At 40.6% G+C, this 8,592-nt stretch overlaps 1 pseudogene; it reads left to right on the forward strand.

Moving 5' to 3' along the window:
* LOC114006263 (cytoskeleton-associated protein 2-like) overlaps positions 1-8,331 on the forward strand; it is a 42,679-nt pseudogene extending 34,348 nt beyond the window's left edge.
* The last annotated feature ends 261 nt before the right edge of the window (positions 8,332-8,592 follow it).

Consider the following 8,592-nt stretch of genomic DNA (forward strand, 5'->3'; position numbering starts at 1 on the left):
ATTGTTGGGAAACAAAAATTCCTTGAATAGAAACAGAATTACGACCAATCTAAGGCACAGAAAATAGGTATCTCCATTATTTATTATTGAATTTGCATTCTTTTCAATACATTGATCTTGTGAGATATTGTTAATATCATTTATCAGTAGGAGTCTGATCAGCTCAGGGCACAAGGAAAAATATCTTTCTAGACAATTCTTGTGTCTCTGCACTATGCCAAGCCGTTTGCTTTTCCAGACCCTATATTCTTTGATGTATTCCTGTGTGTGCTACTGCACAAGACCTTTCCACTCTCATTTAAAGCAAGAGCTTAGATTCTGTTCTGAGGGGGAGCTGCTAAATTAAAGTATGAGAGAGACTAGGTCATAGTTGTATTTTATTAGCGTCATTCTGTTGCCTATGTACAGGATGGATTTGTGGTAGGGAAGATAATGCAATACTGGAGAGGGAGTTCTGTTTAAAAGGCTATTTCAGGAAGGCTGTTTATCACAGATAAAACTAACATTCAACATTTTTTGATTCCCAATTTTCTCATCAACTGAAACCCAGCAAACTAATCTCACCTGAGCAATGATGGGTTGGTAAATTGTTACCAACCAGCTCTCAGGGAAAAGAAAACAGAAGAGAAGCCATTGGGGGACCTAAATACCTCCACCACGGCCAACTTCTTTCTTCCCCTTCCTTCCCCTTTTTCTCTTTTCTCTTATTTCCTTTTCCCCCTTCCTTCCTTCCTTTTTTTTTTTTTTTTTAAGACAGAGTCTATGTCACCATTCTCCTGCCTCAGCCTCCTGAGCAGCTGAAACTAGAGACATGTACCACCATGCCAGACTTTTAGCACAGGCAGAAATTAACCCTGGGTCTCCCATATGGGTTTAGCCTGCCGAGTAGTAGTGTCTACCAGCACACACTAAACCAACTGTGGTGAATTTCAGGCTATCAATACCAACATGATGTCACTGAACCCCAGAGAAGTGAGCACGTTTAGTTCTTGTGGGCCTGGACTTTGACCGTAGTTTGAGTCCTGGACCCAGTGGCTTTAAAATCATGCCAGAGGAGTGTGTGTGTACGCCCAAGATCCTGGAAGGAGAATGAAGGAGATGGGTTTGTGGCATGGCCATCCCCGCGGGGGGAGGGAGGGCATTCCTCACTTTCCCTCTCACTGTGTCTGTCTCTTGGCAAACACACACACCCTAAGGTAAAAAAACAAACAAACAAACAAACAAAAAAACTCTAAAAAAAATGAGAACTCTATTACCAATAATTCGGCTGCACTATATCTACTGTATCTAATGTCTTTGCTTCAAGACCATTGTCAACAGTTCATAGGGATACTTCTAATTAGTAAATTTAGAAAATCTACTTAAATTTTAAAATAATTTTTGCCACTTTCTCCATACTCCTTTTCTTGCTTTCATTCTCAAGATAATTTTGTGGTGGGACCAGCAGTTAGTGTAATGGCTATGTCGCTGGACTCTCATGTAATTATCAAGGTTGATAACTACATGGACCCTGTGGCTTAAACTCACGCTGGGCGCGTATGCGTGCATGCCCAAGATCCCAAGAGGAGAGAGGAGGAGAAGGAATTGAGGCGTGGCCATTGCCCTGGGGGGGGGGGGGTGATTTCTCACTTTCTGTCTCTCTGGCGCATGCACACATCCTATAGCAAAAACCTCTCAAAAAAAAAACAAAAAACAAAAGATAACTCTGTGGTGTGAAAGGTCTAGGTGGGGGTTTTGGCATCAAGAGACCACTGTGGGTAGTGGGGACACAGGGTCCTAGCAGTCCTCTCCTGGTGCCAACAGGTGCCTGGGAAGCCTGCCTTAGCTTTTACTGACCATTTAGATAAAGGCTTAGACTCAACTGGTTCACTTGTTCCTGACTGAGAACCTTCTGTGACTACTTTAACTTTATAAACTTGAAAGGAGTAGTGGAATTTTAAAGCCAGCTCATGTCTACTAAGTTTATCCAATAGTCATCTCTGAAATTAATAAGCCACCTCGTACTTTGAGACTAAATATTATTTCTCATCACTTTCACCAACTAGTTTTCATTCCTTTGATGTTTTTCTAACTCTGCTTTCTATACTCATTACTTAGTATTTTACTATAGACCTTTTCTTTCTTCTCCATTTATTGATATCAATATAGACATATGGAGGGCCTAGCAGTTGGCATAATGGCTATGTTGCTGGACTCCCATGTAGTCGACTATGGTTTGAGTCCCAGATCCGGCGGCATAAACTTATGCCAGGTGCATGTATGTGCATGCCGAGGATCTCCTCTCGAGAGAATGGAGAAGGGACTGCGATGTGCCCTCCCCCCCCGGGGGGGAGGGGCGGTTCTTGCTGTTTCTCTGTCTCTGTCTTTCTGCTGAGTGCACGCGCCCTATAGCAAAAACCTCTCTCAAAAGAAAAAAAAAGATATAGACACAGGGATGTTTTCATTCAACAGGGTATAATCAATTACTGTTATTAATTTTGCTGATGGGACCAGCAGTTAGCATAATGGCTATGTCGCTCGATTCCCATGTTGTTGACTGCAGTTTCAGTCCTGGACCCAGTGGCTTAAACTCACGCTGGGCACGTGTGCGTGCGTGCCCAAGATCCTGAGAGGAGAATCGAGAAGGGATCATGGTGTGGCCATCCCCCCTGGGAGGGGAGTGACTTCTAGCTTTCTGTCTCTCTCTGTCTTTCTGGTGAGCACACATGCCCTATAGCAAAAACCTCTCTAAAAAAAAAATAAATAAATGTTTTGCTTCTTACACTGTCCTGTATTTGGCCAAAAGGAGCTCCTCCAAGCTGGTTCCTATGTAACTTGGTAAGTCTCATGGTTCTTTGAGCGCTCCCTCATTTTCTGGTAAACAAGATGTGAACTCATTTTGTACTTCTTCTGCTCTTACTGAATCTATCTTTTCTCAAAGAAGCTCTATGCAAGGTGCTTTTTTTTTTTCTTTTTTTTTTTTTTTTTTTTTTTTGAGAGATTTTCGCTATAGGGCACGTGCGCTCGCCAGACAGACAGAGAGAAACAGAGAGACAGAAAGCGAGAAATTACCCCCTAGAAGGAATGGTCACGCCGCAATCCCTTCTCCTCCATTCTCCTTTCGGGATCTTGGGCACGCACGCACACACGCCCGGCGTGAGTTTTAAGCCACCAGGTCTGGGATGAGAACCGCGGTCGACTACGCGGGAGTCCAGCAACATAGCCATTACGCTAACTGCTGGTTCCTCTGCAAGGTGCATTTTTAAAAACTAGTCATGAATAATGGCTGCAAATACTGTGTTTCTAATTCTTGGTTAGTATATCCATCTCTTGTAAATCTGGTTAGTATGAAAGGAGTCGCTAGCATTTAGTCACTCCCAGTGAACCTGCAGAACTAAGGGACAGACTCAGAACTGTTGTCCTTTATTCTAAGTAGCTGGGCTGCCAGTAAAACCATGCTTCTGCCAATCTAATGTACTACAGCACCATAGAGCCATGGCTTTCAGTGAGTAGTCTAACAGCACTTCAACATTCACTAAAAAAGCAGAATTAAAGTCTGAGTTTATTTTGTCCAAAATTGTTTTAATCCGTGCATAGTTGTTTTTGTTGTTGTTTTACCACAATACTGATTTCCCGTGAACTCTGAAGGTCTCTCATATATGTGAGAACTGTCCCCAGACAGCTGTAATCCAAAACCAAACACTCAGTTTTAAGAAATTTTGAGGTGATTTCCTGTCAAAACCACTTCTGGCAACCTCAAGCTTTAAAGAGTAAGGAAAGGTTTTCCCAAACTTAACCATTTATTAATAACTCCCAATCTCCAAGATCACAGATCATTAGAAAACGCCACTGATGAGGCAAATCTGGTATACAACTTCATTATGGACTGTTAAAATGCCCAGTGAACTCCTGGGACCACTCTTATAAATAGATGAATGGGTTTTAACACTTCTAAAAGAATAAATAAATGTTTTCAAATTTCTTTCTGGTTCCTATTCTATAGAGGATTTTAAATGGGACTGTCTCTTTTTTCATTTCATACATTTCACAAACTTCAAAATACTTCACCTAAAGTACTGAGGAAAAGAACAGAAGCAGAAACTTGTAAAAATACATCTTTTAATAAACATCAAGAAATACAGTGCACTTTTATTGAGGTTTTACATTGTAGTTGACAGCAAACATATGATCCATTATGGTGTACATATGTAGGTAAACTCAGGATCAATTTTTATTTTTTCCCATGGCTGGATAAACCCAAATCTTAGTGCATCATTCCACATTTAAGGTTGTCTTCCGGGCTGGATTCTGTAAAAGGCCTTTAACGTTAATAGGCTTTTAACAATAAAAAAAACGATACCCCCTGCCCCTCACAATGTTAGTCTGATGAGTGCTCAAAAGTGACTTAAAAGAACTGTAAATACTTGCTTTCCTTTGATAGCTTTGAAAATAGCTACTGAGAGCAAATCTGAAACATCAAGGAAAAAAAGACAGCAAAAAAACCAACTGTTTATTTTACCTTGTGAGCCTATAACAAGTACTCATCTGAGGCTACAGATTATTAAACCCAAAACTTCTTGTAGGAAAGCTTGATGTTTATATATTTACAATCCCATGGACTACAAACTGTCTAGTATCTTAATGGCCGAGTCTACTTTTCTTTAACATTGTTTATACAAAGACCAAGGGGATGATGGAATTCTTGATCCTCTGAACAAAAGTTTAATAAAACAGGGGACTGAAACTAACAAAGGGGTAGGAAAATTAATTATAGGTTGAGCATCCCTAATCCAAAAATCCAAAATGGTTCAAAAGTCAAGTTTTAAAATATTTTTTGGCAGAGAACAGAGGCAGGCTGAAGGAGTCAAAAGCACCCTCATGCAAGACACAATCCCGACCCAGACTGCAATGAACACTTTGACCCTGTTCCTGGACCTGCAGCTGACCTTGAGCCAAAGGACCCAGTCTGCATTCAGAAAGCAAAACAAAACAAAACAAAACCTCAAGGAACATGTGTTAAGAAAAACACTTTTTGCACACAAACAAGAAAATCAGGTATTATCCAGGCTGTTTGCATGTAAGAGTGATAAGGACCTGTGCTGAAATCTATAGAGGTCTGCCATTACAGCCATCAAAGACAGGTGAAGTAGAGGCCAGAGAGTGATGACACCTGAGGTCCAGGTTGAAGAAGGGGAAAAAGTTCAGAAACATAAAACAAAAGTGGCTGATAAAGAAAATGCCGGTAAACCTACAGGGAGCAAAAAGAATGCAACAATGGGGGGAAAAAAAAGTATTCCCTTAAAACCTTCTCATGAGTTAACCAATTCAACTACACCAAATATATATCATTTTGAAGATGCTAATCAAACAAACTCTACAGTTGTTACCAATTAAAGATGATCTCTCCCCACCCCAATTACTGTATAACATTAAGCCAGGCATTTCACCTTAGGACTAATAATAAAAAGAAACAGGGACCAGTAGTTAGCGTAATGGCTATGTCGCTAGACTCCCATGTAGCCGACCGCAGTTTGAGTTCCGGACCTGGTGGCCTAAACTCATGCCAGGTGCATGTGCGTGCGTGCCCAAAAATCCCAAGAGGAGAATGGAGAAGGGATTGTGGCATGGCCATCCTCCCCTGGGGGGTAATTTCTCACTTTCTGTCTCTCTGTCTCTGTCTTTGTCTTTCTGGCCAGCGCACAGGCCCTAAAGCTAAAACCTCTCCAAAAAAAAAAAAAAAAAAAGAAACAAATGGCTACAGGAAAAATAAATAAATAAATAAAAAACAAAAAAACAAAGATGCTAACATGCCCAAGAAACCTATCCTTGGATCTTATCATAACCAAATTGTGCAGTCTGAGGTTAATTCACTTAGAAAACCTCTACAAGTCAAAAAAGAGAGCTCTGGGCCAGCAGATGGCATAGTGATTAAAGTGCTGGATTCCCACATAGCTGAAAATGATTTGGGTCCCACACTTGGCAGCTTGAAACTCATGCCAGGTATGTGTGTGTGTGTGCCCAAAATTCTGAGATGAGAATGGAGGCGGAATTGCGACATGGCCATTCCCCAAGGGATGATTTCTCGCTTTCTGTCTCTCTGGCAAATGTACATGCCCTATTAAAAAAAAAAAAGAAGAAGAAAAAAAAGATGAGAGCTCTGCAACAACAAACTTTCAACTACTGTATCTAAAGCCATAAAGCCCCAGTCTATAAACAACAGCACTGACAGTGAAGTGACAGACCCTCAAATATGACTACCACTAAACCTGTGAACACTGCATCTCAGAACACAACTTATGTGACCTCCTATTAGAAGTCACCAAAGGGGACCAGCAGTTGGTGTAATGGCTATGTCGCTGGACTCCCATGTAGTCGACAGCGGTTTGAGTCCTAGATCTGGTGGCTTAAACTCACACTGGGGGTGTGTGCGTGCGTGCGTGCGTGCGTGCGTGCGTGCCCACGCTCCCAAGCGGACAATGGAGAAGGGATTGTGGAATGGCCATCCCCCTCAAGGGGTGATTTCTCACTTTCTGTCTGTTTCTTTCTTTCTGGCAAATGTACACACCCTATAGCAAAAGCCTTTCAAAAAAAAAAAAAGTCACCACAGTAGTGAGATCAGCTGATGGCATAATGGTTACATTGCTAGACTCCCACATAATAGACCATGGTTCAAGTCCTGGACCAGACAGCTTGAAACTCATGCCAGATGCATGCACATGCTTGCTCAAAATCCTGAGAGGAGAATGGAAGAGAAAAGACTGCAACGTGGTCATCCCCCCCTGGGGGTGGTTTCTCACTTCATTTCTCTGTCTCTCTGGTGAGCACACGTGCCTTATAGCAAATAAAATAAAGCTCTCTTAAGAAAAAAAAAGTCCCCACAATAATACCCAGAACACAGTGAAATACGGCATCAGTAGAATCAATGTTACATCAATGTTACAATTCAGACAGGGCCTTGTGAAAAAGAATTATTACAATCAAAAGCACTTTTGTCTAGTGTCAAAACCAGTTCATCTGAGAACATAAAAAGAATTAAGTCACTATCGATAAGCATAACATCTGAAATTATAGCCAGGCCTGCTTCATCTTCTAAAACCAAACTAATAAAAAAGTCAAAATCCATTGAGCAGTGAACACACACTACAGCAAAAGCAACTAGATCAGCTCAACCTAAGGAAACTATGAAAGAGAGAAAAGCTTGTCTAGGGTAAGCTAGCAAAGAAAGAATGCTGAAAAGGCCATTTAATTCAGTAGTTACCCAGCCTGGGCCTGAAGGACAAAATAAAAAACCAATTGGGTCCTTCTGGACTACCATGGCAGAAGAAAATGAATAAAGACTACTGAAAAAGTGAACAAGACATTTTCTGAATGCCTGAACCCAATTAATGAGGGATGCCCAAAAGAAGAAATAGAAGGTATATATGAAATATAAGTGAATTTCATTTTTAGACTTGAGTTCTATCCCTAAGATAACTCATCATGTATATGCAAATATCCCAAAATGCTACACAATTTGAAATCCAAAATACTGCTGGTATCAAGCATTTTGGACAAGGAATACTCAACCTATAACTTCCAAAATTCTACTCATTATTATTTTGGAATGATGGTGACCCAGCTACATCCAAAGGATGAAAAGAATGAGAATTAAAGGAAAGCAGACCTACAACTAAAAAACCACAGCATGCTTTCTATTTAATGGCATTTAAAATGATACAATTGGATTTCTTTGCTCTATACATAAGTGTTGGAATTCACAAAAAAAAATTTTTTAAGTACCACATACATACTAGAATCATACTCAGATTTGCAAAGAGGCATAATAATCTGTTTACCATACTCACAGCTAGCTGTTCATAAAATCTGTAGTGATTAATAAATTAAAGTCCTCATTAACCGAGTGCTAATATGTGGCAAATTATACAAGTTAAATAACCAGCTCATTGACAAGGATAAAGAACCAATATCCCTGAATTCTCATTGTTCACCTCAGTTTTAACATGGTTTCATCTAACTGTTACCCCATCAGAAGAGACATTTAAAAAACTGTTCCCTCAATACATCATCATACCTTCAGGGGTGGAAAGGGAATGTTTAATAGCTCTGCCACTTTTACCCATTCTTATGAATCTGATAGTGTTATTATAACATCAAGGCTAAGGAAAGTTCCCCTAAATCACTTCAACTGCAACACAGGCCCTAAAGATCCAGTGAATTGAAGTAAACTGAATTTCTCAGTACAGGATACTGCTGGTGCTGTACATTTTGTCTGTCTGCAAAAAAAGTCATGTCTCTGGGACCAGCAGTTGGCGTAATGGCTATGTTGCTGGATTCTCATGTAGTCGACCGCAGTTCGAGCCTCGGACCCGGTGGCTTAAAACTCACGCCGGGCACGTGTGCATGTGTGCCCATGATCCCAAGAGGAGAATGGAGGAGAAGGTTTTGCGGCGTGGCCATCCCCCCTGGGGGGTGATTTCTCGCTTTCTATCTCTCTGTCTCTCTCTGTCCCTGGCGAGCGCATGCACCCTGTAGCAAAAAAAAAAAAAAAAAAAAAAAGAAGAAGAAAAAAAAAAAAGATAGAAAAGTTAAGTAAAAGTAATTATTTTAAAGAAA

The sequence above is a fragment of the Tupaia chinensis genome, unplaced genomic scaffold (assembly GCF_000334495.1).
Source record: "Tupaia chinensis unplaced genomic scaffold, TupChi_1.0 Scaffold146650_1, whole genome shotgun sequence".
In the NCBI taxonomy this organism is placed as follows: Eukaryota; Metazoa; Chordata; class Mammalia; order Scandentia; family Tupaiidae; genus Tupaia; species Tupaia belangeri.